Here is a 20,412-nt window from a genome sequence, read left to right as displayed (position 1 = left end):
GCTCTAGAAGCTGGTTCAAATAATTTTACAATAGAGTTGAACTCGCTCTATAAGCTAGTTCAAATAATTTTACACTAGAGTTTAACTCGCTCTATAAGCTAGTTCAAATAATTTTATATTAGAGTTGAACTAGCTCTATAGCCTAGTACGAATAATTTTACACTAGAGTTGAACTAGCTCTATAGACTAGTACAAATATTTTTACACTAGAGTTGAACTAGCTCTATAGTCTAGTACAAATAATATTACACTAGAGTTGAACTAGCTCTATAAGCTAGTTCAAATAATTTTACATTATAGTTGAACTAGCTCTATAGCCTAGTACAAATAATTTTACACTAGAGTTGATCTAGTTCTATAAGCTAGTACAAATAATTTTACATTAGAGTTGAACTAGCTCTATAGCCTAGTACAAATAATTTTACACTAGAGTTGAACTAGTTCTATAATCTAATTCAAATAATTTTACACTAGAGTTGAACTAGCTCTATAGTCTAGTACAAATAATTTTACACTAGAATTGAACTAGCTCTATAAGCTACTTCAAATAATTTTATACTAGAGTTGAACTAGCTCTATAAGCTAGTTCAAATAATTTTACACAAGAATTGAACTAGATCTATAAGCTTGTACAAATAATTTTACAATAGAATTGAACTAGCTCTTTAGCCTAGTACAAATATTTCTACACTAGAGTTGAACTAGCTCTAGAAGCTGGTTCAAATAATTTTACAATAGAGTTGAACTCGCTCTATAAGCTAGTTCAAATAATTTTACACTAGAGTTGAACTCGCTCTATAAGCTAGTTCAAATAATTTTACACTAAAGTTGAACTAGCTTTATAGCCTAGTACAAATAATTTTACACTAGAGTTGAACTAGCTCTATAGTCTAGTACAAATAATATTACACTAGAGTTGAACTAGATCTATAAGCTAGTTCAAATAATTTTACATTAGAGTTGAACTAGCTCTAGAAGCTGGTTCAAATAATTTTACAATAGAGTTGAACTCGCTCTATAAGCTAGTTCAAATAATTTTACACTAGAGTTGAACTCGGTCTATAAGCTAGTTCAAATAATTTTACACTAGAGTTGAACTAGCTATATGGCCTAGTACAAAAAAATTTACACTAGAGTTGAACTAGTTCTATAAGCTAGTTAAACTATTTTACAGTAGAGTTGAACTAGCTCTATAGCCTAGTACAAATAATTTTACACTAGAGATGAACTCGCTCTATTGCCTAGTACAAATAATTTTATACTAGAGTTGAACTAGCTCTAGAAGCTAGTTCAAATAATTTTACAATAGAGTTGAACTCGCTCTATAAGCTAGTTCCAATAATTTTACACTAGAGTTGAACTCGCTCTATAAGCTAGTTCAAATAATTTTACACTAGAGTTGAACTAGCTATATGGCCTAGTACAAAAAAATTTACACTAGAGTTGAACTAGTTCTATAAGCTAGTTAAACTATTTTACAGTAGAGTTGAACTAGCTCCATAGCCTAGTACAAATAATTTTACACTAGAGTTGAACTCGCTCTATTGCCTAGTACAAGTAATTTTACACTAGAGTTTAACTAGCTCTATAACCTTGTACAAATAATTTTACACTAGAGTTGAACTAGCTCTATAAGCTACTTCAAATAATTTTACACTAGAGTTGAACTAGCTCTATAAGCTAGTTCAAATAATTTTACACAAGAATTGAACTAGATCTATAAGCTTGTACAAATAATTTTACAACAGAGTTGAACTAGCTCTGTAGGCTAGTGCAAATAATTTTACACTATAGTTGAACTAGCTCTAGAAGCTGGTTCAAATAATTTTACACTAGAGATGAACTAGCTCTATAACCTAGTTCAAATAATTTTACATTAGAGTTGAACTAGCTCTATAAGCTACTTCAAATAATTGTACACTATAGTTGAACTAGCTTTATAAGCTAGTTCAAATAATTTTACACTATAATTGAACTAGCTCTATAAGCTTGTACAAATAATTTTACACTAGAGTTGAACTAGCTCTATAGCCTAGTACATATAATTTTACACTACAGTTGAACTAGTTCTATAATCTAGTTCAAATAATTTTACACTAGAGTTGAACTAGCTCTATAGTCTAGTACAAATAATTTTACACTAGAGTTGAACTAGCTCTATAAGCTAGTTCAAATAATTTTCGATTAGAGTTGAACTAGCTCTATAGCCTAGTACGAATAATTTTACACTAGAGTTGAACTAGCTCTATAGACTAGTACAAATATTTTTACACTAGATTTGAACTAGCTCTATAGTCTAGTACAAATAATATTACACTAGAGTTGAACTAGCTGTATAAGCTAGTTCAAATAATTTTACATTATAGTTGAACTAGCTCTATAGCCTAGTACAAATAATTTTACACTAGAGTTGAACTAGTTCTATAAGCTAGTACAAATAATTTTACATTAGAGTTGAACTAGCTCTATAGCCTAGTACAAATAATTTTACACTAGAGTTGAACTAGTTCTATAATCTAATTCAAATAATTTTACACTAGAGTTGAACTAGCTCTATAGTATAGTACAAATAATTTTACACTAGAATTGAACTAGCTCTATAAGCTACTTCAAATAATTTTACACTAGAGTTGAACTAGCTCTATAAGCTAGTTCAAATAATTTTACACGAGAATTGAACTAGATCTATAAGCTTGTACAAATAATTTTACAATAGAATAGAACTAGCTCTTTAGCCTAGTACAAATATTTCTACACTAGAGTTGAACTAGCTCTAGAAGCTGGTTCAAATAATTTTACAATAGAGTTGAACTCGCTCTATAAGCTAGTTCAAATAATTTTACACTAGAGTTGAACTCGCTCTATAAGCTAGTTCAAATAATTTTACACTTAAGTTGAACTAGCTTTATAGCCTAGTACAAATAATTTTACACTAGAGTTGAACTAGCTCTATAGTCTAGTACAAATAATATTACACTAGAGTTGAACTAGAGCTATAAGCTAGTTCAAATAATTTTACATTAGAGTTGAACTAGATCTATAAGCTAGTTCAAATAATTTTACACAAGAATTGAACTAGATCTATAAGCTTGTACAAATAATTTTACAACAGAGTTGAACTAGCTCTGTAGGCTAGTGCAAATAATTTTACACTATAGTTGAACTAGCTCTAGAAGCTGGTTCAAATAATTTTACACTAGAGATGAACTAGCTCTATAACCTAGTTCAAATAATTTTACATTAGAGTTGAACTAGCTCTATAAGCTACTTCAAATAATTGTACACTATAGTTGAACTAGCTTTATAAGCTATTCAAATAATTTTACACTATAATTGAACTAGCTCTATAAGCTTGTACAAATAATTTTACACTAGAGTTGAACTAGCTCTATAGCCTAGTACATATAATTTTACACTAGAGTTGAACTAGTTCTATAATCTAGTTCAAATAATTTTACACTAGAGTTGAACTAGCTCTATAGTCTAGTACAAACAATTTTACACTAGTGTTGAACTAGCTCTATAAGCTAGTTCAAATAATTTTAGATTAGAGTTGAACTAGCTCTATAGCCTAGTACGAATAATTTTACACTAGAGTTGAACTAGCTCTATAGACTAGTACAAATATTTTTACACTAGAGTTGAACTAGCTCTATAGTCTAGTACAAATAATATTACACTAGAGTTGAACTAGCTCTATAAGCTAGTTCAAATAATTTTACATTATAGTTGAACTAGCTCTATAGCCTAGTACAAATAATTTTACACTAGAGTTGATCTAGTTCTATAAGCTAGTACAAATAATTTTACATTAGAGTTGAACTAGCTCTATAGCCTAGTACAAATAATTTTACACTAGTGTTGAACTAGTTCTATAATCTAATTCAAATAATTTTACACTAGAGTTGAACTAGCTCTATAGTCTTGTACAAATAATTTTACACTAGAATTGAACTAGCTCTATAAGCTACTTCAAATAATTTTATACTAGAGTTGAACTAGCTCTATAAGCTAGTTCAAATAATTTTACACAAGAATTGAACTAGATCTATAAGCTTGTACAAATAATTTTACAATAGAATTGAACTAGCTCTTTAGCCTAGTAAAAATATTTCTACACTAGAGTTGAACTAGCTCTAGAAGCTGGTTCAAATAATTTTACAATAGAGTTGAACTCGCTCTATAAGCTAGTTCAAATAATTTTACACTAGAGTTGAACTCGCTCTATAAGCTAGTTCAAATAATTTTACACTAAAGTTGAACTAGCTTTATAGCCTAGTACAAATAATTTTACACTAGAGTTGAACTAGCTCTATAGTCTAGTACAAATAATATTACACTAGAGTTGAACTAGATCTATAAGCTAGTTCAAATAATTTTACATTAGAGTTGAACTAGCTCTAGAAGCTGGTTCAAATAATTTTACAATAGAGTTGAACTCGCTCTATAAGCTAGTTCAAATAATTTTACACTAGAGTTGAACTAGCTCTATAAGCTTGTACAAATAATTTTACACTAGAGTTGAACTAGCTCTATAGCCTAGTACATATAATTTTACACTAGAGTTGAACTAGTTCTATAATCTAGTTCAAATAATTTTACACTAGAGTTGAACTAGCTCTATAGTCTAGTACAAACAATTTTACACTAATGTTGAACTAGCTCTATAAGCTAGTTCAAATAATTTTAGATTAGAGTTGAACTAGCTCTATAGCCTAGTACGAATAATTTTACACTAGAGTTGAACTAGCTCTATAGACTAGTACAAATATTTTTACACTAGAGTTGAACTAGCTCTATAGTCTAGTACAAATAATATTACACTAGAGTTGAACTAGCTCTATAAGCTAGTTCAAATAATTTTACATTATAGTTGAACTAGCTCTATAGCCTAGTACAAATAATTTTACACTAGAGTTGATCTAGTTCTATAAGCTAGTACAAATAATTTTACATTAGAGTTGAACTAGCTCTATAGCCTAGTACAAATAATTTTACACTAGTGTTGAACTAGTTCTATAATCTAATTCAAATAATTTTACACTAGAGTTGAACTAGCTCTATAGTCTTGTACAAATAATTTTACACTAGAATTGAACTAGCTCTATAAGCTACTTCAAATAATTTTATACTAGAGTTGAACTAGCTCTATAAGCTAGTTCAAATAATTCTACACAAGAATTGAACTAGATCTATAAGCTTGTACAAATAATTTTACAATAGAATTGAACTAGCTCTTTAGCCTAGTAAAAATATTTCTACACTAGAGTTGAACTAGCTCTAGAAGCTGGTTCAAATAATTTTACAATAGAGTTGAACTCGCTCTATAGGCTAGTTCAAATAATTTTACACTAGAGTTGAACTCGCTCTATAAGCTAGTTCAAATAATTTTACACTAAAGTTGAACTAGCTTTATAGCCTAGTACAAATAATTTTACACTAGAGTTGAACTAGCTCTATAGTCTAGTACAAATAATATTACACTAGAGTTGAACTAGATCTATAAGCTAGTTCAAATAATTTTACATTAGAGTTGAACTAGCTCTAGAAGCTGGTTCAAATAATTTTACAATAGAGTTGAACTCGCTCTATAAGCTAGTTCAAATAATTTTACACTAGAGTTGAACTCGGTCTATAAGCTAGTTCAAATAATTTTACACTAGAGTTGAACTAGCTATATGGCCTAGTACAAAAAAATTTACACTAGAGTTGAACTAGTTCTATAAGCTAGTTAAACTATTTTACAGTATAGTTGAACTAGCTCTATAGCCTAGTACAAATAATTTTACACTAGAGTTGAACTAGCTCTATAGCCTAGTACAAATATTTCTACACTAGAGTTGAACTAGCTATAGAAGCTGGTTCAAATAATTTTACAATAGAGTTGAACTCGCTTTATAAGCTAGTTCAAATAATTTTACACTAGAGTTGAACTCGCTCTATAAGCTAGTTCAAATAATTTTACACTAAGTTGAACTAGCTTTATAGCCTAGTACAAATAATTTTACACTAGAGTTGAACTAGCTCTATAGTCTAGTACAAATAATATTACACTAGAGTTGAACTAGATCTATATGCTAGTTCAAATAATTTTACATTAGAGTTGAACTAGCTCTAGAAGCTGGTTCAAATAGTTTTACAATAGAGTTGAACTCGCTCTATCAGCTAGTTCAAATAATTTTACACTAGAGTTGAACTCGGTCTATAAGCTAGTTCAAATAATTTTACACTAGAGTTGAACTAGCTATATGGCCTAGTACAAAAAAATTTACACTAGAGTTGAACTAGTTCTATAAGCTAGTTAAACTATTTTACAGTAGAGTTGAACTAGCTCTATAGCCTAGTACAAATAATTTTACACTAGAGTTGAACTCGCTCTATTGCCTAGTACAAATAATTTTACACTAGAGTTTAACTAGCTCTATAACCATGTACAAATAATTTTATACTAGAGTTGAACTAGCTCTAGAAGCTGGTTCAAATAATTTTACAATAGAGTTGAACTCGCTCTACAAGCTAGTTCAAATAATTTTACACTAGAGTTGAACTCGCTCTATAAGCTAGTTCAAATAATTTTACACTAGAGTTGAACTAGCTATATGGCCTAGTACAGAAAAATTTACACTAGAGTTGAACTAGTTCTATAAGCTAGTTAAACTATTTTACAGTAGAGTTGAACTAGCTCTATAGCCTAGTACAAATAATTTTACACTAGAATTGAACTCGCTCTATTGCCTAGTACAAATAATTTTACACTAGAGTTTAACTAGCTCTATAACCTTGTACAAATAATTTTACACTAGAGTTGAACTAGCTCTATAAGCTACTTCAAATAATTTTACACTAGAGTTGAACTAGCTCTATAAGCTAGTTCAAATAATTTTACACAAGAATTGAACTAGATCTATAAGCTTGTACAAATAATTTTACAACATAGTTGAACTAGCTCTGTAGGCTAGTGCAAATAATTTTACACTATAGTTGAACTAGCTCTAGAAGCTGGTTCAAATAATTTTACACTAGAGATGAACTAGCTCTATAACCTAGTTCAAATAATTTTACATTAGAGTTGAACTAGCTCTATAAGCACTTCAAATAATTGTACACTATAGTTGAACTAGCTTTATAAGCTAGTTCAAATAATTTTACACTATAATTGAACTAGCTCTATAAGCTTGTACAAATAATTTTACACTAGAGTTGAACTAGCTCTATAGCCTAGTACAAATAATTTTACACTAGAGTTGAACTAGCTCTATAGACTAGTACAAATAATTTTACACTAGAGTTGAACTAGCTCTATAGTCTAGTACAAATAATATTACACTAGAGTTGAACTAGCTCTATAAGCTAGTTCAAATAATTATACATTATAGTTGAACTAGCTCTATAGCCTAGTACAAATAATTTTACACTAGAGTTGAACTAGTTCTATAAGCTAGTACAAATAATTTTACATTAGAGTTGAACTAGCTCTATAGCCTAGTACAAATAATTTTACACTAGAGTTGAACTAGTTCTATAATCTAATTCAAATAATTTTACAATAGAGTTGAACTAGCTCTATAGTCTAGTACAAATAATTTTACACTAGAATTGAACTAGCTCTATAAGCTACTTCAAATAATTTTACACTAGAGTTGAACTAGCTCTATAAGCTAGTTCAAATAATTTTACACAAGAATTGAACTAGATCTATAAGCTTGTACAAATAATTTTACAATAGACTTGAACTAGCTCTTTAGCCTAGTACAAATATTTCTACACTAGAGTTGAACTAGCTCTAGAAGCTGGTTCAAATAATTTTACAATAGAGTTGAACTCGCTCTATAAGCTAATTCAAATAATTTTACACTAGAGTTGAACTCGCTCTATAAGCTAGTTCAAATAATTTTACACTAAAGTTGAACTAGCTTTATAGCCTAGTACAAATAATTTTACACTAGAGTTGAACTAGCTCTATAGTCTAGTACAAATAATATTACACTAGAGTTGAACTAGATCTATAAGCTAGTTCAAATAATTTTACATTAGAGTTGAACTAGCTCTAGAAGCTGGTTCAAATAATTTTACACTAGAGTTGAACTCGCTCTATTGCCTAGTACAAATAATTTTACACTAGAGTTTAACTAGCTCTATATCCTTGTACAAATAATTTTATACTAGAGTTGAACTAGCTCTTTAGCCTAGTACAAATATTTCTACACTAGAGTTGAACTAGCTCTAGAAGCTGGTTCAAATAATTTTACACTAGAGTTGAACTAGCTCTATAAGCTACTTCAAATAATTTTACACTAGAGTTGAACTAGCTCTATAAGCTAGTTCAAATAATTTTACACAAGAATTGAACTAGATCTATAAGCTTGTACAAATAATTTTACAACAGAGTTGAACTAGCTCTGTAGGCTAGTGCAATTAATTTTACACTATAGTTGAACTAGCTCTAGAAGCTGGTTCAAATAATTTTACACTAGAGATGAACTAGCTCTATAACCTAGTTCAAATAATTTTACATTAGAGTTGAACTAGCTCTATAAGCTACTTCAAATAATTGTACACTATAGTTGAACTAGCTTTATAAGCTAGTTCAAATAATTTTACACTATAATTGAACTAGCTCTATAAGCTTGTACAAATAATTTTACACTAGAGTTGAACTAGCTCTATAGCCTAGTACATATAATTTTACACTAGAGTTGAACTAGTTCTATAATCTAGTTCAAATAATTTTACACTAGAGTTGAACTAGCTCTATAGTCTAGTACAAATAATTTTACACTAGAGTTGAACTAGCTCTATAAGCTAGTTCAAATAATTTTAGATTAGAGTTGAACTAGCTCTATAGCCTAGTACGAATAATTTTACACTAGAGTTGAACTAGCTCTATAGTCTAGTTCAAATAATTTTACACTAGAGTTGAACTCGCTCTATAAGCTAGTTCAAATAATTTTACACTAAAGTTGAACTAGCTTTATAGCCTAGTACAAATGATTTTACACTAGAGTTGAACTAGCTCTATAGTCTAGTACAAATAATATTACACTAGAGTTGAACTAGATCTATAAGCTAGTTCAAATAATTTTACATTAGAGTTGAACTAGCTCTAGAAGCTGGTTCAAATAATTTTACACTAGAGTTGAACTCGCTCTATTGCCTAGTACAAATAATTTTACACTAGAGTTTAACTAGCTCTATAACCTTGTACAAATAATTTTATACTAGACTTGAACTAGCTCTTTAGCCTAGTACAAATATTTCTACACTAGAGTTGAACTAGCTCTAGAAGCTGGTTCAAATAATTTTACACTAGAGTTGAACTAGCTCTATAGTCTAGTTCAAATAATTTTACATTAGAGTTGAACTAGCTCTAGAAGCTGGTTCAAATAATTTTACACTAGAGTTGAACTCGCTCTATTGCCTAGTACAAATAATTTTACACTAGAGTTTAACTAGCTCTATATCCTTGTACAAATAATTTTATACTAGAGTTGAACTAGCTCTTTAGCCTAGTACAAATATTTCTACACTAGAGTTGAACTAGCTCTAGAAGCTGGTTCAAATAATTTTACACTAGAGTTGAACTAGCTCTATAAGCTACTTCAAATAATTTTACACTAGAGTTGAACTAGCTCTATAAGCTAGTTCAAATAATTTTACACAAGAATTGAACTAGATCTATAAGCTTGTACAAATAATTTTACAACAGAGTTGAACTAGCTCTGTAGGCTAGTGCAATTAATTTTACACTATAGTTGAACTAGCTCTAGAAGCTGGTTCAAATAATTTTACACTAGAGATGAACTAGCTCTATAACCTAGTTCAAATAATTTTACATTAGAGTTGAACTAGCTCTATAAGCTACTTCAAATAATTGTACACTATAGTTGAACTAGCTTTATAAGCTAGTTCAAATAATTTTACACTATAATTGAACTAGCTCTATAAGCTTGTACAAATAATTTTACACTAGAGTTGAACTAGCTCTATAGCCTAGTACATATAATTTTACACTAGAGTTGAACTAGTTCTATAATCTAGTTCAAATAATTTTACACTAGAGTTGAACTAGCTCTATAGTCTAGTACAAATAATTTTACACTAGAGTTGAACTAGCTCTATAAGCTAGTTCAAATAATTTTAGATTAGAGTTGAACTAGCTCTATAGCCTAGTACGAATAATTTTACACTAGAGTTGAACTAGCTCTATAGTCTAGTTCAAATAATTTTACACTAGAGTTGAACTCGCTCTATAAGCTAGTTCAAATAATTTTACACTAAAGTTGAACTAGCTTTATAGCCTAGTACAAATGATTTTACACTAGAGTTGAACTAGCTCTATAGTCTAGTACAAATAATATTACACTAGAGTTGAACTAGATCTATAAGCTAGTTCAAATAATTTTACATTAGAGTTGAACTAGCTCTAGAAGCTGGTTCAAATAATTTTACACTAGAGTTGAACTCGCTCTATTGCCTAGTACAAATAATTTTACACTAGAGTTTAACTAGCTCTATAACCTTGTACAAATAATTTTATACTAGACTTGAACTAGCTCTTTAGCCTAGTACAAATATTTCTACACTAGAGTTGAACTAGCTCTAGAAGCTGGTTCAAATAATTTTACACTAGAGTTGAACTAGCTCTATAGTCTAGTTCAAATAATTTTACACTAGAGTTGAACTCGCTCTATAAGCTAGTTCAAATAATTTTACACTAAAGTTGAACTAGCTTTATAGCCTAGTACAAATAATTTTACACTAGAGTTGAACTAGCTCTATAGTCTAGTACAAATAATATTACACTAGAGTTGAACTAGATCTATAAGCTAGTTCAAATAATTTTACATTAGAGTTGAACTAGCTCTAGAAGCTGGTTCAAATAATTTTACACTAGAGTTGAACTCGCTCTATTGCCTAGTACAAATAATTTTACACTAGAGTTTAACTAGCTCTATAACCTTGTACAAATAATTTTATACTAGAGTTGAACTAGCTCTAGAAGCTGGTTCAAATAATTTTACAATAGAGTTGAACTCGCTCTATAAGCTAGTTCAAATAATTTTACACTAGAGTTGAACTCGCTCTATAAGCTAGTTCAAATAATTTTACACTAGAGTTGAACTAGCTATATGGCCTAGTACAGAAAAATTTACACTAGAGTTGAACTAGTTCTATAAGCTAGTTAAACTATTTTACAGTAGAGTTGAACTAGCTCTATAGCCTAGTACAAATAATTTTACACTAGAATTGAACTCGCTCTATTGCCTAGTACAAATAATTTTACACTAGAGTTTAACTAGCTCTATAACCTTGTACAAATAATTTTACACTAGAGTTGAACTAGCTCTATAAGCTACTTCAAATAATTTTACACTAGAGGTTAACTAGCTCTATAAGCTAGTTCAAATAATTTTACACAAGAATTGAACTAGATCTATAAGCTTGTACAAATAATTTTACAACAGAGTTGAACTAGCTCTGTAGGCTAGTGCAAATAATTTTACACTATAGTTGAACTAGCTCTAGAAGCTGGTTCAAATAATTTTACACTAGAGATGAACTAGCTCTATAACCTAGTTCAAATAATTTTACATTAGAGTTGAACTAGCTCTATAAGCTACTTCAAATAATTGTACACTATAGTTGAACTAGCTTTATAAGCTAGTTCAAATAATTTTACACTATAATTGAACTAGCTCTATAAGCTTGTACAAATAATTTTACACTAGAGTTGAACTAGCTCTATAGCCTAGTACATATAATTTTACACTAGAGTTGAACTAGTTCTATAATCTAGTACAAATAATTTTACACTAGAGTTGAAATAGCTCTATAGTCTAGTACAAATAATATTACACTAGAGTTGAACTAGCTCTATAAGCTAGTTCAAATAATTATACATTATAGTTGAACTAGCTCTATAGCCTAGTACAAATAATTTTACACTAGAGTTGAACTAGTTCTATAAGCTAGTACAAATAATTTTACACTAGAGTTGAACTAGCTCTATAGACTAGTACAAATAATTTTACACTAGAGTTGAACTAGCTCTATAGTCTAGTACAAATAATATTACACTAGAGTTGAACTAGCTCTATAAGCTAGTTCAAATAATTATACATTATAGTTGAACTAGCTCTATAGCCTAGTACAAATAATTTTACACTAGAGTTGAACTAGTTCTATAAGCTAGTACAAATAATTTTACATTAGAGTTGAACTAGCTCTATAGCCTAGTACAAATAATTTTACACTAGAGTTGAACTAGTTCTATAATCTAATTCAAATAATTTTACAATAGAGTTGAACTAGCTCTATAGTCTAGTACAAATAATTTTACACTAGAATTGAACTAGCTCTATAAGCTACTTCAAATAATTTTACACTAGAGTTGAACTAGCTCTATAAGCTAGTTCAAATAATTTTACACAAGAATTGAACTAGATCTATAAGCTTGTACAAATAATTTTACAATAGACTTGAACTAGCTCTTTAGCCTAGTACAAATATTTCTACACTAGAGTTGAACTAGCTCTAGAAGCTGGTTCAAATAATTTTACAATAGAGTTGAACTCGCTCTATAAGCTAGTTCAAATAATTTTACACTAGAGTTGAACTCGCTCTATAAGCTAGTTCAAATAATTTTACACTAAAGTTGAACTAGCTTTATAGCCTAGTACAAATAATTTTACACTAGAGTTGAACTAGCTCTATAGTCTAGTACAAATAATATTACACTAGAGTTGAACTAGATCTAGAAGCTAGTTCAAATAATTTTACATTAGAGTTGAACTAGCTCTAGAAGCTGGTTCAAATAATTTTACAATAGAGTTGAACTCGCTCTATAAGCTAGTTCAAATAATTTTACACTAGAGTTGAACTCGCTCTATAAGCTAGTTCAAATAATTTTACACTATAGCTGAACTACCTCTATAAGCTAGTTCAAATAATTTTACATTATAGTTGAACTAGCTCTATAGCCTAGTACAAATAATTTTACACTAGAGTTGAACTAGTTCTATAAGCTAGTACAAATAATTTTACATTAGAGTTGAACTCGCTCTATAGCCTAGTACAAATAATTTTACACTAGAGTTGAACTAGTTCTATAATCTAATTCAAATAATTTTACACTAGAGTTGAACTAGCTCTATAGTCTAGTACAAATAATTTTACACTAGAATTGAACTAGCTCTATAAGCTACTTCAAATAATTTTACACTAGAGTTGAACTAGCTCTATAAGCTAGTTCTAATAATTTTACACAAGAGTTGAACTAGATCTATAAGCTTGTACAAATAATTTTACAATAGAATTGAACTAGCTCTTTAGCCTAGTACAAATATTTCTACACTAGAGTTGAACTAGCTCTAGAAGCTGGTTCAAATAATTTTACAATAGAGTTGAACTCGCTCTATAAGCTAGTTCAAATAATTTTACACTAGAGTTGAACTCGCTCTATAAGCTAGTTCAAATAATTTTACACTAAAGTTGAACTAGCTTTATAGCCTAGTACAAATAATTTTACACTAGAGTTGAACTAGCTCTATAGTCTAGTACAAATAATATTACACTAGAGTTGAACTAGATCTATAAGCTAGTTCAAATAATTTTACATTAGAGTTGAACTAGCTCTAGAAGCTGGTTCAAATAATTTTACAATAGAGTTGAATTGCTCTATAAGCTAGTTCAAATAATTTTACGCTAGAGTTGAACTCGCTCTATAAGCTAGTTGAAATAATTTTACACTAGAGTTGAACTAGCTATATGGCCTAGTACAAAAAAAATTACACTAGAGTTGAAATAGTTCTATAAGCTAGTTAAACTATTTTACAGTAGAGTTGAACTAGCTCTATAGCCTAGTACAAATAATTTTACACTAGAGTTGAACTCGCTCTATTGCCTAGTACAAATAATTTTACACTAGAGTTTAACTAGCTCTATAACCTTGTACAAATAATTTTACACTAGAGTTGAACTAGCTCTAGAAGCTGGTTCAAATAATTTTACAATAGAGTTGAACTCGCTCTATAAGCTAGTTCAAATAATTTTACACTAGAGTTGAACTCGCTCTATAAGCTAGTTCAAATAATTTTACACTAGAGTTGAACTAGCTATATGGCCTAGTACAAAAAAATTTACACTAGAGTTGAACTAGTTCTATAAGCTAGTTAAACTATTTTACAGTAGAGTTGAACTAGCTCTATAGCCTAGTACAAATAATTTTACACTAGAGTTGAACTCGCTCTATTGCCTAGTACAAATAATTTTACACTAGAGTTTAACTAGCTCTATAACCTTGTACAAATAATTTTACAATACAGTTGAACTAGCTCTATAAGCTACTTCAAATAATTTTACACTAGAGTTGAACTAGCTCTATAAGCTAGTTCAAATAATTTTACACAAGAATTGAACTAGATCTATAAGCTTGTACAAATAATTTTACAACAGAGTTGAACTAACTCTGTAGGCTAGTGCAAATAATTTTACACTATAGTTGAACTAGCTCTAGAAGCTGGTTCAAATAATTTTACACTAGAGATGAACTAGCTCTATAACCTAGTTCAAATAATTTTACATTAGAGTTGAACTAGCTCTATAAGCTACTTCAAATAATTGTACACTATAGTTGAACTAGCTTTATAAGCTAGTTCAAATAATTTTACACTATAATTGAACTAGCTCTATAAGCTTGTACAAATAATTTTACACTAGAGTTGAACTAGCTCTATAGCCTAGTACATATAATTTTACACTAGAGTTGAACTAGTTCTATAATCTAGTTCAAATCATTTTACACTAGAGTTGAACTAGCTCTATAGTCTAGTACAAATAATTTTACACTAGAGTTGAACTAGCTCTATAAGCTAGTTCAAATAATTTTAGATTAGAGTTGAACTAGCTCTATAGCCTAGTACGAATAATTTTACACTAGAGTTGAACTAGCTCTATAGACTAGTACAAATATTTTTACACTAGAGTTGAACTAGCTCTATAGTCTAGTACAAATAATATTACACTAGAGTTGAACTAGCTCTATAAGCTAGTTCAAATAATTTTACATTAGAGTTGAACTAGCTCCATAGCCTAGTACAAATAATTTTACACTAGAGTTGAACTAGTTCTATAAGCTAGTACAAATAATTTTACATTAGAGTTGAACTAGCTCTATAGCCTAGTACAAATAATTTTACACTAGAGTTGAACTAGTTCTATAATCGAATTCAAATAATTTTACACTAGAGTTGAACTAGCTCTATAGTCTAGTACAAATAATTTTACACTAGAATTAAACTAGCTCTATGAGCTACTTCAAATAATTTTACACTAGAGCTGAACTAGCTCTATAAGCTAGTTCAAATAATTTTACACAAGAATTGAACTATATCTATAAGCTTGTACAAATAATTTTACAATAGAATTGAACTAGCTCTTTAGGCTAGTACAAATAATTTTACACTAGAGTTGAACTAGCTCTAGAAGCTGGTTCAAATAATTTTACAATAGAGTTGAACTCGCTCTATAAGCTAGTTTAAATAATTTTACACTAGAGTTGAACTAGCTCTATAAGCTAGTACAAATAATTTTACACTAGATTTGAACTAGCTCTAGAAGCTGGTTCAAATAATTTTACAATAAAGTTGAACTCGCTCTATAAGCTAGTTCAAATAATTTTACACTAGAGTTGAACTCGCTCTATAAGCTAGTTCAAATAATTTTACACTAGAGTTGAACTAGCTATATGGCCTAGTACAAAAAAATTTACACTAGAGTTGAACTAGTTCTATAAGCTAGTTAAACTATTTTACAGTAGAGTTGAACTAGCTCTATAGCCTAGTACAAATAATTTTACACTAGAGTTTAACTAGCTCTATAACCTTGTACAAATAATTTTACAATATAGTTGAACTAGCTCTATAAGCTACTTCAAATAATTTTACACTAGAGTTGAACTAGCTCTATAAGCTAGTTCAAATAATTTTACACAAGAATTGAACTAGATCTATAAGCTTGTACAAATAATTTTACAACAGAGTTGAACTAGCTCTGTAGGCTAGTGCAAATAATTTTACACTATAGTTGAACTAGCTCTAGAAGCTGGTTCAAATAATTTTACACTAGAGATGAACTAGCTCTATAACCTAGTTCAAATAATTTTACATTAGAGTTGAACTAGCTCTATAAGCTACTTCAAATAATTGTACACTATAGTTGAACTAGCTTTATAAGCTAGTTCAAATAATTTTACACTATAATTGAACTAGCTCTTTAAGCTTGTACAAATAATTTTACACTAGAGTTGAACTAGCTCTATAGCCTAGTACATATAATTTTACACTAGAGTTGAACTAGTTCTATAATCTAGTTCAAATCATTTTACACTAGAGTTGAACTAGCTCTATAGTCTAGTACAAATAATTTTACACTAGAGTTGAACTAGCTCTATAAGCTAGTTCAAATAATTTTAGATTAGAGTTGAACTAGCTCTATAGCCTAGTACGAATAATTTTACACTAGAGTTGAACTAGCTCTATAGACTAGTACAAATATTTTTACACTAGAGTTGAACTAGCTCTATAGTCTAGTACAAATAATATTACAATAGAGTTGAACTAGCTCTATGAGCTAGTTCAAATAATTTTACACTAGAGTTGAAGTAGCTCTATAGCCTAGTACAAATAATTTTACACTATAGTTGAACTAGCTCTATAGGCTAGTTCAAATAATTTTACACTAGAGTTGAACTAGCTCTATAGCCTAGAACAAATAATTTCACACTAGAGTTGAACTAGCTATATGGCCTAGTAACAAAAAATTTACACTAGAGTTGAACTAGTTCTATAAGCTAGTTAAACTATTTTACAGTAGAGTTGAACTAGCTCTATAGCCTAGTACAAATAATTTTACACTAGAGTTGAACTAGCTCTATAGCCTAGTACAAATATTTCTACACTAGAGTTGAACTAGCTCTAGAAGCTGGTTCAAATAATTTTACAATAGAGTTGAACTCGCTCTATAAGCTAGTTTAAATAATTTTACACTAGAGTTGAACTCGCTCTATAAGCTAGTTCAAATAATTTTACACTAAGTTGAACTAGCTTTATAGCCTAGTACAAATAATTTTACACTAGAGTTGAACTAGCTCTATAGTCTAGTACAAATAATATTACACTAGAGTTGAACTAGATCTATAAGCTAGTTCAAATAATTTTACATTAGAGTTGAACTAGCTCTAGAAGCTGGTTCAAATAGTTTTACAATAGAGTTGAACTCGCTCTATCAGCTAGTTCAAATAATTTTACACTAGAGTTGAACTCGGTCTATAAGCTAGTTCAAATAATTTTACACTAGAGTTGAACTAGCTATATGGCCTAGTACAAAAAAAATTACACTAGAGTTGAACTAGTTCTATAAGCTAGTTAAACTATTTTACAGTAGTGTTGAACTAGCTCTATAGCCTAGTACAAATAATTTTACACTAGAGTTGAACTCGCTCTATTGCCTAGTACAAATAATTTTACACTAGAGTTTAACTAGCTCTATAACCTTGTACAAATAATTTTATACTAGAGTTGAACTAGCTCTAGAAGCTGGTTCAAATAATTTTACAATAGAGTTGAACTCGCTCTATAAGCTAGTTCAAATAATTTTACACTAGAGTTGAACTCGCTCTATAAGCTAGTTCAAATAATTTTACACTAGAGTTGAACTAGCTATATGGCCTAGTACAGAAAAATTTACACTAGAGTTGAACTAGTTCTATAAGCTAGTTAAACTATTTTACAGTAGAGTTGAACTAGCTCTATAGCCTAGTACAAATAATTTTACACTAGAATTGAACTCGCTCTATTGCCTAGTACAAATAATTTTACACTAGAGTTTAACTAGCTCTATAACCTTGTACAAATAATTTTACACTAGAGTTGAACTAGCTCTATAAGCTACTTCAAATAATTTTACACTAGAGTTGAACTAGCTCTATAAGCTAGTTCTTAATTTTACACAAGAATTGAACTAGATCGATAAGCTTGTACAAATAATTTTACAACAGAGTTGAACTAGCTCTGTAGGCTAGTGCAAATAATTTTACACTATAGTTGAACTAGCTATAGAAGCTGGTTCAAATAATTTTACACTAGAGATGAACTAGCTCTATAACCTAGTTCAAATAATTTTACATTAGAGTTGAACTAGCTCTATAAGCTACTTCAAATAATTGTACACTATAGTTGAACTAGCTTTATAACCTAGTTCAAATAATTTTACACTATAATTGAACTAGCTCTATAAGCTTGTACAAATAATTTTACACTAGAGTTGAACTAGCTCTATAGCCTAGTACATATAATTTTACACTAGAGTTGAACTAGTTCTATAATCTAGTTCAAATAATTTTACACTAGAGTTGAACTAGCTCTATAGTCTAGTACAAATAATTTTACACTAGAGTTGAACTAGCTCTATAAGCTAGTTCAAATAATGTTAGATTAGAGTTGAACTAGCTCTATAGCCTAGTACGAATAATTTTACACTAGAGTTGAACTAGCTCTATAGACTAGTACAAATAATTTTACACTAGAGTTGAACTAGCTCTATAGTCTAGTACAAATAATATTACACTAGAGTTGAACTAGCTCTATAAGCTAGTTCAAATAATTATACATTATAGTTGAACTAGCTCTATAGCCTAGTACAAATAATTTTACACTAGAGTGGAACTAGTTCTATAAGCTAGTACAAATAATTTTACATTAGAGTTGAACTAGCTCTATAGCCTAGTACAAATAATTTTACACTAGAGTTGAACTAGTTCTATAATCTAATTCAAATAATTTTACAATAGAGTTGAACTAGCTCTATAGTCTAGTACAAATAATTTTACACTAGAATTGAACTAGCTCTATAAGCTACTTCAAATAATTTTACACTAGAGTTGAACTAGCTCTATAAGCTAGTTCAAATAATTTTACACAAGAATTGAACTAGATCTATAAGCTTGTACAAATAATTTTACAATAGACTTGAACTAGCTCTTTAGCCTAGTACAAATATTTCTACACTAGAGTTGAACTAGCTCTAGAAGCTGGTTCAAATAATTCTACAATAGAGTTGAACTCGCTCTATAAGCTAGTTCAAATAATTTTACACTAGAGTTGAACTCGCTCTATAAGCTAGTTCAAATAATTTTACACTAAAGTTGAACTAGCTTTATAGCCTAGTACAAATAATTTTACACTAGAGTTGAACTAGCTCTATAGTCTAGTACAAATAATATTACACTAGAGTTGAACTAGATCTATAAGCTAGTTCAAATAATTTTACATTAGAGTTGAACTAGCTCTAGAAGCTGGTTCAAATAATTTTACAATAGAGTTGAATTCGCTCTATAAGCTAGTTCAAATAATTTTACACTAGAGTTGAACTCGCTCTATAAGCTAGTTCAAATAATTTTACACTAGAGTTGAACTAGCTATATGGCCTAGTACAAAAAAATTTACACTAGAGTTGAAATAGTTCTATAAGCTAGTTAAACTATTTTACAGTAGAGTTGAACTAGCTCTATAGCCTAGTACAAATAATTTTACACTAGAGTTGAACTCGCTCTATTGCCTAGTACAAATAATTTTACACTAGGGTTTACTAGCTCTATAACCTTGTACAAATAATTTTACACTAGAGTTGAACTAGCTCTAGAAGCTGGTTCAAATAATTTTACAATAGAGTTGAACTCGCTCTATAAGCTAGTTAAAATAATTTTACACTAGAGTTGAACTCGCTCTATAGCCTAGTACAAATATTTTTACACTAGAGTTTAACTAGCACTATAAGCTAGTTAAAATAATTTTACCCTAGATTCGAACTAGCTCTATAGCCTAGTACAAATAATTTTACACTAGAGTTGAACTTGCTCTATAAGCTAGTTCAAATAATTTTACTCTAGGGTTGAACTAGCTCTATAGCCTAGTACAAATAATTTTACATTATAGCTGAACTACCTCTATAAGCTAGTTCAAATAATTTTACATTATAGTTGAACTAGCTCTATAGCCTAGTACAAATAATTTTACACTAGAGTTGAACTAGTTCTATAAGCTAGTACAAATAATTTTGCATTAGAGTTGAACTCGCTCTATAGCCTAGTACAAATAATTTTACACTAGAGTTGAACTAGTTCTATAATCTAATTCAAATAATTTTACACAAGAGTTGAACTAGCTCTATAGTCTAGTACAAATAATTTTACACTAGAATTGAACTAGCTCTATAAGCTTCTTCAAATAATTTTACACTAGAGTTGAACTAGCTCTATAAGCTAGTTCTAATAATTTTACACAAGAATTGAACTAGATCTATAAGCTTGTACAAATAATTTTACAATAGAATTGAACTAGCTCTTTAGCCTAGTAC

The sequence above is a fragment of the Aegilops tauschii genome, chromosome 5 (genome assembly GCF_002575655.3).
Source record: "Aegilops tauschii subsp. strangulata cultivar AL8/78 chromosome 5, Aet v6.0, whole genome shotgun sequence".
Classification (NCBI taxonomy): domain Eukaryota; kingdom Viridiplantae; phylum Streptophyta; class Magnoliopsida; order Poales; family Poaceae; genus Aegilops; species Aegilops tauschii.
Note: the sequence above shows the minus strand (reverse complement) of the source record.